The sequence below is a fragment of the Brachyhypopomus gauderio genome, unplaced genomic scaffold, assembly GCF_052324685.1.
Source record: "Brachyhypopomus gauderio isolate BG-103 unplaced genomic scaffold, BGAUD_0.2 sc463, whole genome shotgun sequence".
In the NCBI taxonomy this organism is placed as follows: domain Eukaryota; kingdom Metazoa; phylum Chordata; class Actinopteri; order Gymnotiformes; family Hypopomidae; genus Brachyhypopomus; species Brachyhypopomus gauderio.
The window spans coordinates 22,501-36,954 of NW_027507284.1; the positions used below are offsets into that span (position 1 = coordinate 22,501).

General features: G+C 42.5%; 1 pseudogene across 1 annotated transcript in view; it reads left to right on the forward strand.

Moving 5' to 3' along the window:
- The window catches only part of LOC143506331 (A disintegrin and metalloproteinase with thrombospondin motifs 2-like), a 19,861-nt pseudogene extending 13,307 nt beyond the window's left edge, over nt 1-6,554 (forward strand). Inside the window, exons 14-18 of the transcript XR_013128288.1 lie at nt 1-54; nt 254-461; nt 838-968; nt 1,641-1,732; nt 4,445-6,554. The exon at nt 1-54 is cut by the window's left edge and continues 81 nt beyond it. The product of XR_013128288.1 is annotated as an A disintegrin and metalloproteinase with thrombospondin motifs 2-like (transcript). The remainder of the gene's footprint in view (nt 55-253; nt 462-837; nt 969-1,640; nt 1,733-4,444) is intronic.
- Nucleotides 6,555-14,454: the final 7,900 nt, after the last annotated feature.

Sequence of the window (14,454 nt, forward strand, 5' to 3'; positions counted from 1 at the left end):
AAACCTGACAACCATGTCCACAGAGTGCTACCTGCGCGAGTGTGCCCAGCCCATGTAAGTGTGTGTGTGGTGTGTGTGTGTGTGTGTGTGTGTGTGTGTGTGTGTGTGTGTGTGTGTTAGTGTTCACTGAATTTTCTGAGAAATGTTTCACAGCAAACCTCTCCTGTGTGTGTGTGTGTGTGTGTGTGTGTGTGTGTGTGTGTGTGTGTGTGTGTGTGTGTGGTGTGTGTGTGTGTGGTGTGTGTGTGTGTAGGTGGGTGGCTGGAGAGTGGGGTGAGTGCAGTAAGTCCTGTGGCAGGTCTGGTACCCAAACGCGCTCCGTGCGCTGTGTGCAGCCGCTGGGTGACAGTCAGTTCAAATCCATCCGCAGCCGTCACTGCAGCGACGAGCGTCCGGAGTCTCGGAGAGAGTGTAACCGCCAGCTGTGCCCTGCCGAGTGGAGGCTCGGACCCTGGTCCCAGGTGGAGCCAACACACACACACACCACACACACACACACCACACACACACACACACACACACACGTGCACCATGGACACACACACAGGGCAGGCTGTTTCCAAAGTGATTTTGATAGCAGTGGAGGATGGTTTTTTTTTTTAAGTGCTTAGTATGGATTGAATAGTTTCAAAATGTACAGTGCAGACACCATCGCAATTTCCCCAGGGCAGCTTTAAACAGGGAATCACGCTAAATTGGCATATAGTTCAGACTTAAGTCAATGTCATTTTGTTAATACTCTTACATGTTCGGTGCAGTTACAATTTTTGGTCTTCCTTACTCACAACTTTCTGTTTGTGTCTGCTTGTTTTTGTGTGTCCACCTTTGTGCACGCAGTGCTCGGTGACTTGCGGTAATGGGACACAGGACAGACAGGTGCTGTGTCATACCCGGGACCAACACCATTGGTCTCTGCCTGGACTCCAAACCAGCCGCCCTGCGGCCCTGCAGAATGGAGCGCTGTCCCAGTGAGTTCATGACTCTCTCTCTCTCTCTCTCTCTCTCTTCTCCTCATCTACTCGCTCAGCATCTCTCTCTCTCTCGTCTCTCTCTCTCATTCTCTCTCTCTCTCTCTCTCTCTCTCTCTCTCTCTCCTCTCTCTCCTCTCTCTCTCTCTCTCCTCTCTCTCTCTCTCTCTCTCTCTCTCTCTCTCTCTCTCTCTCTCTCTCTCTCCTCTCTCTCTCTCTCTCCTCTCTCTCTCTCTCTCTCTCTCTCTCCATCTCTCTGTCTGTCACCCGAGAGCCCTGGTGTGAGGAAGAGCTGAATCACAGCAGGGGAGCGTTAAGCACTGATTCAGCATGAAGCACTTGTATTTGCTCTGTATATTTCACTGATCAGTTGTTTCTCTCATTCTCTCAATCCCTCTCTTACCTCTACTTCTAATGTCTCATTTCTCAATCTCTCTCTTTCTTCTACTTTTAATGTCTAATTTTCTTCAATCTTTTTTCTGCTTCTAATGTCTCATTTTCTCAATCCGTCTTTATTATACTTTTCATGTCTCATTTTCGTTATTTCTGTCTCCATCTGTGTTCTGCTCTTCTTCTCTTTTGACTTCTTTCCCACTTGAATTCTCACTCTGTCTCTCTCTCTCTCTCTCTGTCTCTCTGTCTCTCACTCTCCTTCTGTACTGCGTACCTCAGAGGGCACGTCGGACTTCAACAAGCACGGTAACTTCCTGATCCAGTGGCTGTCGCGTCATGACCCCAAGTACCTCCCGTGCAGAGGATCTCAAGTAAAGCTTCTCTGTCAAGCCCAGCCAGGCCTCTCCGCTCTATTGCTGCTCTGGGCTGGGGCCTGCCGCTCTGTCTTTGCTTTGCTCTGCTGGGCAAACTCCCCTGAGTGGCTGATCACCCCCCAGGCCTACTCGCTTCTCTTTCATGGGTGGTGGTCCTCCTTTCTGGGGCGTCTCTGATAGGGGGAGAATTCTCTGTTTCTCACTCTCTCTCTCTGTCTCTCGCTCTGTCTCTCTCTCTCTCTCTCTCCTTTGTGGAGCTCTGTGTTGTGAACGCTGGCCAGTCAGAAATTGTTAACAAAACAAAACAAACAAAAAATGCAAGAGAGGAGTTTGTCTGAGGAAGGGGCTTTCTTGATTGGATTGGCAGCTTGAGTAGAGAGTTGTTGCCGGAAATTGATTCGGATGGAGCCTTGCGATTGGTTGCCCATTCCGAGCTGTTGTTTAGCCATGGGTCATGCTCCAGGGACGCCATTTTGAAATGCTGCCTGAGCTACAAGTGTGAGAGGACAAAAAAAAAAACAAAGAAGTGTCTAAAGGTTTTTAAAAAATTACTAAAGCTTTATTGTGAATGTGAGATTGTCACAATGAGGTAAAAAAAAACTTTGCTAAGTGCTCATTTCACATCCTACTCCATTCTCAGACTGAAAAAGAGAGATCACATAATTTAAGCTGTAAACATGGGAAGTACTGTTGAACCACCACTTAGGTGCTGGTGACAGATGGTGACCATGAGGTGGAACGTCTAAATGATTAACAGGGTCGCTGCACACGATCGATTGCTACACCACCTCATCCTCCATCCTCTCCGACTGTTAAGAAGTACAATAAATGCAGCTTATTTGTGCTTGCAGACTTTAAAACAAACATATAAACATATTTGTATTTATACATAACTATAAATCTATATGAATTCCAATAATATAAAATAATAATTTGTTTTACCATGATAAGCTGTAGCTTATTTGCCTAACCTTTTGACTGCTATTGATCGCTTTAATTCTTGACTGTTATGTGTAATTTTTTTATTGATTTTACATAAATACAGAACTATACGTATTTAATAAAAGATATAAAGTGTTTGGGGAAGGGGGTAGATCTATATTATGCAGGACTTGCTAAGCCAGTTGCCTCTCCGTTTTTCAGAGAGAAGTGGTTTAAACTTTGTTATTTTATCCTCTTCTCAACTCTCTGTTGGGAAGATCACTCTTTCTTTTCCAGCCTCATTCCACACCACTCACACACTGAAAGTGATGTGTCCTTATGTGAGACAGAGAGGATTTGTATGTATGTATTGTATTTGTGTGTGTGTGTGTGTATGTGTGTGTGTGTGTGTTCGTTCATATATGTGTTCATGTGTGTGAGGGTCTTACCTCACGCATATTGATTTCCATCCAGACTTTTTTGTGTTACACTGAGCGTGAGAACAATGCCTTACACTGGATCTGAATGTATCAGCATTCATCTGCGAAAGTACGGCTTTACTCATAGGGACGTATCGCACCCAGAGGCAGCTTCTTACAAATGTATTCTGGAACCAAGCAACTGACCAACATTACACATCTCAAACACCAACTACCCAGTAGGTATGGGAGGTAGGGCGCAGACCGGCTCTAGGCGTCTCTTTACCACTTCAGACTTGTCATCGTATTGTGAAACACATTTCTGTTGTGACTGTAGCGAGCTATTCGAAGTTTCGTGCTAAAAAATGCTGTGGGGCAAGTGTGAGAGAAGCCGAGCCTCACAGTACAGTATTGTAAATACTTGTTGGTGTTGACTGTATTAATAACGTTCATGACTGTTAACTCCTTACTTATCAGAAAAAAAAGCTAATATTATATACTTAGAGTGATGGCTGGGAGACTTTGGTTGGTCTGCTGTGTCTTGGCTGGAAAATGTGGGAAGAGTGTTTAGGGGATACATTCAGACGGACTTAACGTGCACTGCGTCTATATGCACTTTGATTTATCAGGGAAACTTTATTAATGTTTTGTAAATGTTTAATATATGACACGTACGTGTGCCATGCCAGTTTTTACATCATCATTGAAATCCTGTATTTTATTTAACCAATGACCGATTTATTTATTTTTGTGACTCCTGGTTTGATTTACCAATGGATTGACTGGTCTCAAAGTAATGAAGTGTTTTACCAAAGTTACTGTGAACTTGTACCTTTCGATACAGTTGATTTATTTTTCTTAAGAAAACAACTCTATATCTATATATTTAAGGGGAAGTGCATCTCATTGTTTCAGTTTCTGTCATAAACAACTGCAAAAGTAGGAATAAAAATGTGTTCTAAAATGAGAAGACGAGTGAGCTTCCTCTGTGTTCTCCCGCTGTGTGAGCCCAGTAACAGTCACGTGTCATTTGAATGAAAGTGATCAATAACACTGTAAACATGAACATGTGATTTTGGTCAGAAATCAAACTACCTAAATCTGCTTTAGTGTTTTCAGCTACTGTCTTCATGCAACTTCTGATTCTGGTCTTCTGCTACACAACTCTCTCTCTTTCTCACATACACACGGACACACACACACACACACACACACACACACACACACACACACACACACACACACACACACACACACACACACACATTCAAAGACTCCTTCCTACCAGTTAGCATAGTCTAACCAAAGTGTTAATTTCAGGGCATGCCGACTCTCACCACTCTGAGCATGATACTGTGTTGTGTTGCAGGGCAGCGTTGCCATAGAGACCGCTCGGCGTTCTGCTCTATGGACGCTCTGCTGCAGCACTGTGGGCTCCCGGCCTTCCAGCGCATGTGCTGCAGGTCCTGTGGGCCGGGCAACGTGACCAGGGCCACCACACCCACAGGCCAGCCAATAGCCAAGCCCAGAGTGACCAGCAGGGGGCGCTCTGGTTCCACCAACAGCCCCAAGATCACCCAGAGGAAAACCAAGACAGCATCCTCCACCAGACAGCCACAAACCACCGCACCGATTACGTCTTTGGACACGACCACAGGGCGGAGCACGTTCTTTGCAAAGGTGACGTGTTCCACCGCGGAGGTTACAGGTTCTGCTCACGGACACACCCCAGCGCCCAGCGCCATCGTGCCCTTACGGAGCTGCATGCCCACGGGCCTGAGCCCGTCTTCTGCCACGCCACACACACTCCACTCTGGAGGTACAAGTGCCTTCATCGTACAGACAGGTGCTAATGACGCTCACGATGGCTTCACTGCCGCTGATGTGAACGGTTTCTCCATGGTACCCAGCACCACGGCCCTGAATGAGAACGTCCCGGTGATCGGTGGGTCTAACAGGAAAGACGTACCAGAGCCCCAAACCATATTGCCCGGATCCCTCACCATGTCAGGCCGACCAACGCTGTCGTCCGCAAGCGAAGAAACCACACCTAGAGAAAGTGTTGCTGTGGAAACAGCACCCACTGCTGCAACACCGGCTTTCATCGTGCCGGCCACACCGTCAGCACCGCTTGTAACGGAATCCCCGACGACAGTCTCCATGACAACCAAGAGTATCCACGACAACCGTTATAGCCGCACAACAACGAGCACCTCAAGGTCACCCAGCAGACAGCGGGAGAGCAACGCCATCGAGGTGCCGCCCAGCGTGGACGGGGCAGACGGCGAATCCCCGGAGAGCAACATCATCCAGACGAGAGGACGCATCTTCCCGCACGAACGAACGCGCAACAAGCGCATCCAGGAGCTGCTGGAGGAGAAGCTGAACTTCTTACGCAGGATGAGAAGAGCCCAGGGAACCTGATCCTGGTCTGCCTGTTCTCACACGCTTGTGAAGGTGCTCCTCCAACGTGGTGCTTGGATGGAGTACTGGGGGAAATAGCCACACACACTTTACAGCACCGCTGTGCTTCTCACATTCATTTTTCATGACGCGGCAAACTGAACTTCGTGGAGTAAAACCACTAGCAAATGTTTGCACAGTTGCTTTGAACATGAACAAAGTCCTTTGAGATGATCCATCTAAAGGGGCTTCTGGTTCAAAGTGATTTATTCCTACGAACCTGGAAATATGGTGAGATGGATGTTCAGCTGTGCAGTTTTATCTAAATACAAATTGTTGTCTGCACCCTCCACCAACCATCGACCATTGACCAAACTCTACACATATTACAGGCACATATTGTTCCCTGTGTTGATACAGTTTTGGTATAATATATGAAAAAATGGGTCTTTAAACTTATGGTGCTGCACCAGCTGTATTCGTTATAAACCTGTCTAGAGTGTGAAATTCTTCAGTCCTTATTTCTATACATTTTATTTAAAATAATGTTCTTAATATGCGGACAAGTTAATGCAAGCTACAATATATTTCTTTGATTTTCTTGATAAGTGCAGCATGGTGTGACAAATCCATAATTATTCTTGTGGCTTTAAAGGGACAAAGCTGGAGAGATGACTACGGCCATTCGAGGCTGCGTTTAGTAACAACACGGCCCAGTGAAGTTCTGAATCTGTGAGCAGCTTGAAGCTCCGCTGTGTAACATATTTATTGTGGAAGAGAATGTCAGACAGTTTTATCGATTGATAGTTTGACGTGTAAAATTCAGGGATGCTCCATATTGGTTTACTTTCTTTGTTGGTTTGTTTTGACAAAATTATGTCAGCTTATCTTTCGTGCTAGCTAATATGCACATGTGTTAAAATGTTACAAAAAGTTGACTGTGTAGTTTTTATATATTTTTGTATTTGCCTTGTCAAATGAAAACCATATTCATACAAGTGAGACCTGTCACTATTTTTGTATATATTATTTGTTGATAGCAGAACTATCACAACAAAAATAAATTTTATCTTCTGCAAAATATTTTTTGATGGCGTATTATGTTGTCCAAAGATTAAAATTTCAAATTGTAATATATAATACAGGTCTAAATACAAATACCTTAACAGAAGCATAGCTACTGGAGTCAACATCCAGAGAATGGAAGAAAATGTGGTTAGCTTAGAGAGAAGGCTGGTTGGTTTACAGAGAGAGTATGTTAGTTTGTGGAGAAGGTGGAGGAGATGTTATGTTAGCTTATGAGGATGGCCGGTTAGTTCATGTGGAGGGTAGTTTAGTTTATGATTCATTTGGAAACATTAGGTTACCTTTAAAGATTAGATTATGAAGACAGTAGTTTTGTTTATAAAGAGTTAAAGACTAGTGTATGGAGACAGTAATTTATGGAGGACTTATGTTAGATTATGAAGACAGTAGTTTATGGAGGTAGAAGTTTAAGAATATTTTTAGAGTTAAGTTAGGTCGTTTAGGGTTAGGGTAGTTTAAGGTTGGGGTAGTTTAGGGTTAGGTTAGCGTAGTTTCGTTTAAGGTTAGGGTAGTTTGTATAGGGAAGTTTAGGGTTAGGGTAGTTTATGTTTTGTGTAGTTTGTTTAGGGTCATTTAGGGTTAGGGTATGTTGGGGTTAGAGTAGTTTATTTTAAGGTTAGGGTAGTTTCGTTTAGGGTTAGGGTACGTTTGGGTTAGAGTAGTTTAGTCTAAGGTTAGGGTAGTTTAGTGTTAGGGTAGTTTAGCTGTGAATGTAGCTGCTGTTCCTGTGGCAATCTCAGTTCAGTAGAGTGTATTATATGCTAGATATATGGTCATGTATTAATAAACTGTCAAGATGCAGTGGTACATTAGTAAAACAGGTGCATCATATATTAAGTGACACTGATGACGGTCCAGACTGGGTAAGTGACTCCAATAATACAGAAGATGGATATTTTTCTGTAATCAATGGTCAAAACTCTGGAATATTCTGTTGATTTCTCTCTGCTTTCTTCCTACAATCACGGGTCACTTTAGTAGGTGTGTGTGTGTCTTGCCTACATCTGTAAATTCATCAGCCACTATCTACTTATTCATCACTAGTCTGTTTCTGGTCATAAGTTCTAAATATGTAATTTGGGTTTAAGTATATCATAGCAGTGTTGTCCCAGTTTTTATAGGTGTTATTGTCTTCACAGTGAAGTGAAGACAATGTAGACAGATTAGTGGATGGCCAACTGACCAAACCTATGTTGTGGACATACAAGTTCTCACACACACCTCACTTTCCTTAGTGAGGAGTTGGCAACACATAGTCATCTAGGCTATTGAGGGAGCTCAGGGGGCCACCAGGTCGCCTAAGGTGGGGTGAGCTGGCCCAGGTCAGAGACAGAGCAGGGCCCCCTACCGACCAGTAGTGGGAGTGCACCTGAGAACACGCTGTAGCGCAGCCCGAGCGATACAGTGTAACCCAACCTTTTACACCGCGGTTATTTGACGTTTGCAGTTGCACCAGCTTGACTGTTTTCATGTGTAAAAATGTTAGTTCTTAGGTAGATAGTTAACTTAAAATGTTATCGTTGTTTTTGTAATCATTTTACTCATACATGGCAATTAAATCACTTTTAAATAAGTTTGCGTAGAAAATGACAGAATTAATCTAAAGTAGACATTCTCAACGTGTTTACCTCATTTGGATACTCCAGATGAAGTCTGTATAAGAAATAGGTGTAAAATGTAAGATATAATAGATCGATATAAGATGAGAAAAATAAGAATTGTAAATTTCTTGCAGATTTTATCAAAAACTGGATTTTAATTTCGTGATTACGAGTTAAATGAATTAACTACAGCAGCAGTGGTGGTATTGTTTAATAATTTAACTGTTAAATTATTTAATGATTTAATGGTTTAACTGTTAAACCATTAAATCATTTATTAAATAAATAATTGTTGTGATTTCTGGAACATTCCAAATTCTGCGCATTGATAATGTGAAAAGATTGATTATTTTCTTAGACCATATAAAATAATTAGGATATCCGGTACGTTACAAATTCTGCGCATTGATATAATGTCATGAGATGAGTGAACAGCTTTTGTATAGTGGAATGTTGATAGTGATACTATACATGAATCAAGTCGTTTAACTGTCCATGGTGCTGAAACGAACTTGATATTCATTCGATCTTGTGCATACATATTATAAATACAAATTCATATGAATTAAACCGCTGATGCATGACAACTAAAAATGTGCTCTCCCGTTCGCAATCACGTACTGGTCAGGTCAGCACTGGGTATTGATCACTTCTGCTCAGTTATGCACTGATACTTGTTGCTACTGAACTGATACATGCCATATCCACTGATCCAGGTACTCCTCTCCCTCTCCGAGAAGTCGTCGGAGATATGAAACACACCCAGCAGCTTGGAGGCGCTGAAGCGGCCGGGCGAGAACGGTAGAGGGCTGGACGTTTCCGGGTTGACAATGCGTCTATTCTTAATGCCAACCAGCAGGCTGGTATCACAGCAGGACACTGGCGCCTAGGAGAGGGGTGGAAACATTCACCAGCACAAAAGCCCATGTAAAACCGGGGATGGAGCTACTGTTGGCGGTCTGGAAGAAGAAAAGCTCTCGGACCAGAAAACATGGCGTGTGTCGCCCAGCAGGGGCAACATGTAATCCATCAGTTTGGAGTCTCCCAAGCCAGGCAGGAGAGAGAAGTGTGCTCTGATTCAGACAACTCGAAGTTAGTAGTAGGCCCTACAGTTCTTTATAGCTAGTTGCATGTAACTAGCCAGCTAGTTAGCTAACTAACTATATGACTAATGCAGAAATCCCATCGTAGTGTGACTTTTTTTTGCTCTATAGTTCTTTCCAAAAATAAGAGAAAATGTGATTTATCGCATGTAATCGCACTTCTTTAAAAATAATAATAAAGACACGTAGAAAGTCTGTTTTTTTCAGTTATGGTGAACTGGTACAATATACATCCTTGGCTTGAATATTAAAACAGACTGCACATTGCTGTGCATGCAGACACTTCAGGACTCCCCAAACACTCAGTATTCCTCTCAGCAGCTGGATTCCGCAATTGTAAGAAGCTGGTTTTACAAAGAAGGAGGATTTACAATTAATGCACGGTCTGAGCGGCATAAACAAGCAAGAAGACAGTAATTTGCAGTAATTTGAAGACAGTATTTGCAGTAATAATATTGATAATTGACTCATTATTTTAATTGACAGCTGATATTATTGTAAAGCAAATAACAAAAGTAAAAGCATTGAATGGCGATCATTTATTGAACTTTTTATAACAGAAAACTGTTTAAAATGTTGATTAATATTGAATGTTTACTTTTGATTCTTAAATGCCAGCACCATAAGGTAAGTGAAGTAATTGACCTCTAACAGACCCACTGGTCCCTGTCTGCCTCGCTCAGTTCAGGTGGTCTTTAACCTCCACTGCAGTGCTGGTCTCCCCTGCAGACAGACATTTCTCTACACAACATAGTTCTCCCCATGCACCGGCAAACTTAATTCAGTAAGGGCCTCTGTAATTGGCTGTCACACTGCATCAGCATGTTAATACAGACGGTCAGGGTGAAAGCTGAACTGTGTAAGATTGTTGGGTCTGGGGTTTTATAACCCAATCCCACATTTGACCTTCAACAATTCCTTCTGATGACCACTAGGTGGTGCAGAGGGCCAAATCTGCCAAGCGGTTTCTTTACTGTGTCTGTACTCTTTCCAAAGAAAAATGGCCCTTCTTTGCATCTTGTTCACCCAAATTGCTTAACAGATCTGTTGTGGTGTCTACCAAGAGTGGTGTGTGTGAAGCAGAGGGTGTGGCTACAGGCTGAGGTCAATTGGAATATAATCTCCTGCCCCAGGGCAAACTCTACAGTCCAAAGCACAGCACTTTCAAAGAGCCATGACAGACATTTCTCACTTTTGACTGGCACATATTACCGAGAACAAATCCAGAAAAAAATGGCTCCCTGGGGACATGCTGGAAGCTACATCTGAGCATTAGAGCCAGCAAGCTGTCAAATTTAGACTACAGCCAAGTGTACTCTGAGCTGTAGGAATTAGACTACAGCCAAGTGTACTCTGAATTGTAGGAATTAGACTACAGCCAAGTGTACTCTGAATTGTAGGAATTAGACTACAGCCAAGTGTACTCTGAGCTGTAGGAACTAGACTAACCTTCAGTTCTTAACTCTATAATGATTAAGATGCAGTTCAGTAGCATCTGTGCTTTGGAAGAAATTTCAGCTTCTGACTGCATTCAGTACAATTCAGTACAATTTTATTAAAATTTGTTCTTCTAAAGGTTTGGTTCAGTTTAAGCTCTGCATTTCTGTTTATTTCCAATTAAACACTTGGAGTCTCATTAAGTCATTCACAACCCTCATTACAGAAAATGGCAAGATACTGCATAATGAAAAATGCGATGTGATTTTTATGGTCATCATCAGTATCAGTATGAATATGTGATATGAAGCCCACTGTGACTCACTGTGTACTGGTACACCTGCTATTAAAGTCCAATTATAAAACCGAATAAAATCATTAAGGACAGTCACAGTGTACCTGACACAAAGACTCTGCTCAGACAATCAGGAGTGGTGTTCTAGTAACTGTAATAGGGACTTGTGAATAACTGTAAGATCACTTTTTGTGTGCAATTTTCTGCTTCTGAAGTGAATGCAGCCAAAGGAGGTGTGTGTATGTGTGTGTGTGTATGGAGAGGGAGGGGGAGATAATGATGGAAACCACTAACCCTTTGTTTGTGTTCCTGCTGGGCAGGAGACTTTGCTGTGTGCATGTCCAGGACATGATCACAAACAGCCACTCCAAATGGACCCTGGGTCACCCGGCACCGACCCGCCTGCTTGCCCACAGGTGTTTTTCAGGCGCATTCCCACACTGATACTGTGAGACTATGTTTGTCTAGCAAGAGAAAACATGCAAAGAAAGAGTACTGCTGTCACTTTCTAAACACTAGTTTGCCATAAGCATTTCAGTTCATCAGTATATCCGAGTTGTGCATTATGCTGCACGTCTAAGAATGTCTTCCTTTCGTGTGATTTTGTGGCTTCCTTTAGCTCCACCAGACAGTGCAGCCTTGAGCACAGAGCCCAGAGGTGCCTGGTGAGACTGGTGTCCAGCAGACTCTGTTCTTTAATCATCTGAAGGTTACTGCTGGTGCTCAGCAGAGCACAGCGTTCTTTATCCTCAGTCAAAAGTACAAAACTCGCACAGCATCCACATCTACCCCTGACACAAATGCGGTGTTGGTGACAAGAGGGCCTTATGCTAGCTTGGGCACAGACACTCGGATGCTTATTAGGCTACAGGCAGAGCAAGAAGTAGTGTGTTCTATCTCTGAAATGTACAACATTTCTAACTGTTAGAGTAGGACTGTGCTTCTTTCAAGCGTGGAATCATACAGCTTTGGACGGATTGGCATAAATGACAAATGGTAGGCCAACAGTGTGTAGAATTTGAGACCAGGGTCGTCTGTTCGCATCCAAAATCACGTTAATACTTTGAACCACCCAAACAATGAAAATTATGCTCATAAATACACCACAATGTTATGAGTGTAGCTTGTTCAGAATGTACAGCCCTTCCAATGTCCTTTCATGATGTCTAATTTAGTCAGGGATTGTTCAGTCTCTTCTGTGATTGATCTCTTTCAAGAAAGTAGTCGACAGTTGTGGACATTTTCAGATTAAAAAAGGTTAGAAATGACCGAAAGACTGATGTAAATTTGCTGAACAAATAGGCTGGAATAAATCTTCTGGATTATCTGCAGTTGCTCTCTCTCTCTCTCTCTCTCTCTCTCTCTCTCTCTCTCCCCTCCACTCTTTCTTTCTCTCTGTTTGTCACAAGGTTCTCTGAAGTCTGTCTGAAAGACATGCAAAAAGGCTTTTGTTGACAGGGTGATTCGGTGTAACGGTCATCAATGATACCTCTTGGCTCCTAGTAACATCCCATCCAGCTTTTCAGATGACATGTAGCAAGAATGTGACCTGAGACCAAACCACGATGCTGCTGCACTGGTAATGTGTTTAGACACAGCTTTAAAATGCTAAACTGCAGGTGTAGGGACTGATAATCTTGTCTTCAGTTTGTAAAAAGATGGTCCATTAATTGTTTCAGTTAATGAATGTTAAGATGTTAAGACAATATGCCTACAATCTGCTTTTACAAACAGTGGAAAATTAAACTGGTGAGAAGTCACTGAGCAAAGTAAGCAAAATCAGTCTATGAAACACTGTAATAAGGTTTGTAAATATATAATATATTAATATCCTAGTAGAAAGTAGGATTTTGTACGTTTTCTGAAGTGGCTGGTCATTAGCGCTCATTTCTGTTGGTTTAGCTCATAGCTGGCAGGCTCAGGTCGTTGTGATGAAGGAACTGGACTGCAGTTGATCTTTTTCATCTACAGCTACCAGAGAGGACCTGAACTCAGTGCAGCTCAGTGAAGTAACCACAATTACAAAAGATAAACAGGTTCGTGAGTGTTGAAATGAACCTGGCTTTAAGTATTCCTTTTGTTTAAATATGCAGGCTAAATGATCTAAACTGGTGGCTAGAGTTTCACCGTTCGCTATGGTGTATTTCTCTCTTCACTCTGGGCTTTGCTATTTCTATTTGAACCTTATTTTGTCCTTGATTTTGTTTTTGTTTTTTGCTAAGCCTTTCAAGTGCTTTCAGAAGGGAACATGCCACTGGTCTTCTATTCACATGAGGTATTCAGCTAAATAGTTATGGGTTGTCTCAGGCAAGGTTAGCTCTTTAGTTCTGTAACAGGAGAATAAATTGTGCCTCTTGTACACATTGTAACCAAACAGAAGCCTTGTGACAGAAGCCACAGAGCCAGAGAAAGTGTCGACAGTGTTCAGTTGCTTCTGAAAAACTTGATTGATTAGACTTTGGCAACTGTATATTAACAGTTCTCAAATTTCATTCCTTGGTGGCAAACACAAGCTTTAACTTTAATCAGTTTCTTTAACTGATTTCAAAAGAACAATGAGAACACTGGTATAAGCTGCTAATAAATGTCAAGAGAGTAACATCTGTTTTGACTTCACATGTCCCACAGTGCCTTCCTATTCTCCGGTTACTGCACCTGAATCCATCCTACTGACAGGATTTTATAGCTGAGGTAAATCCTGTGAATATGCTTTACCTCATTCCCCTCCTTCTCCATGGCCCTGCGGGCATCCCAACTGCTGTTTCATACAAGATGTCATAGGAAATAAAAGGGCTAGTCATCCACAGGATGAATGAATGATCTGGTATGAATGGAATCAACAATGAAGTGATCTATTGTGAAACTAAATCTGTGTTTACATTATAGTGCTTTGGGGATCTTTTGTGGTCTTCAGATCACAAATGCAGCACAACAGTATAGCGCCCATGTTTACAATAGGTGTGCCATGTTTCTGCCTGTGGTTTTATTATTATCACCTGTGAGTGTTGTGAGCTCATGACAGAGGACAGTGATGACAGAATAAGGAAACCTCTGTGATTCACAGCAAATCACAAATTTTAGTACTTGCAACCAGATGTTTCGCTGTAAGACCGCAGTGGTGATGCTGTAAGTAAAATCTTAGTGAATTAGATGGTTAAATAGATCTCAGTCTTAAATTCTTATTCATAATTTGTATATTCTTTTATTGTGATATTTGTATTATTTAAAGTGAGGACAGAGTGGGTTGTGTGTTTAGAGAGAGAGAGAGAGAGAGAGAGAGAGAGAGAGAGAGAGAGAGAGAGAGAGAGAGAGAGTGTGTGTGTGTGTGTGTGTGAGAGAGAGAGAGGGGGGGAGAGACAGAAAGAGGGAGTGAGTGTATTTTACATGTTTCCTCCTTTAAGTTTGAAAAGAAACATTTAGCTGTTTTAAGAGCCACATTCTGTTCAACAAAAAG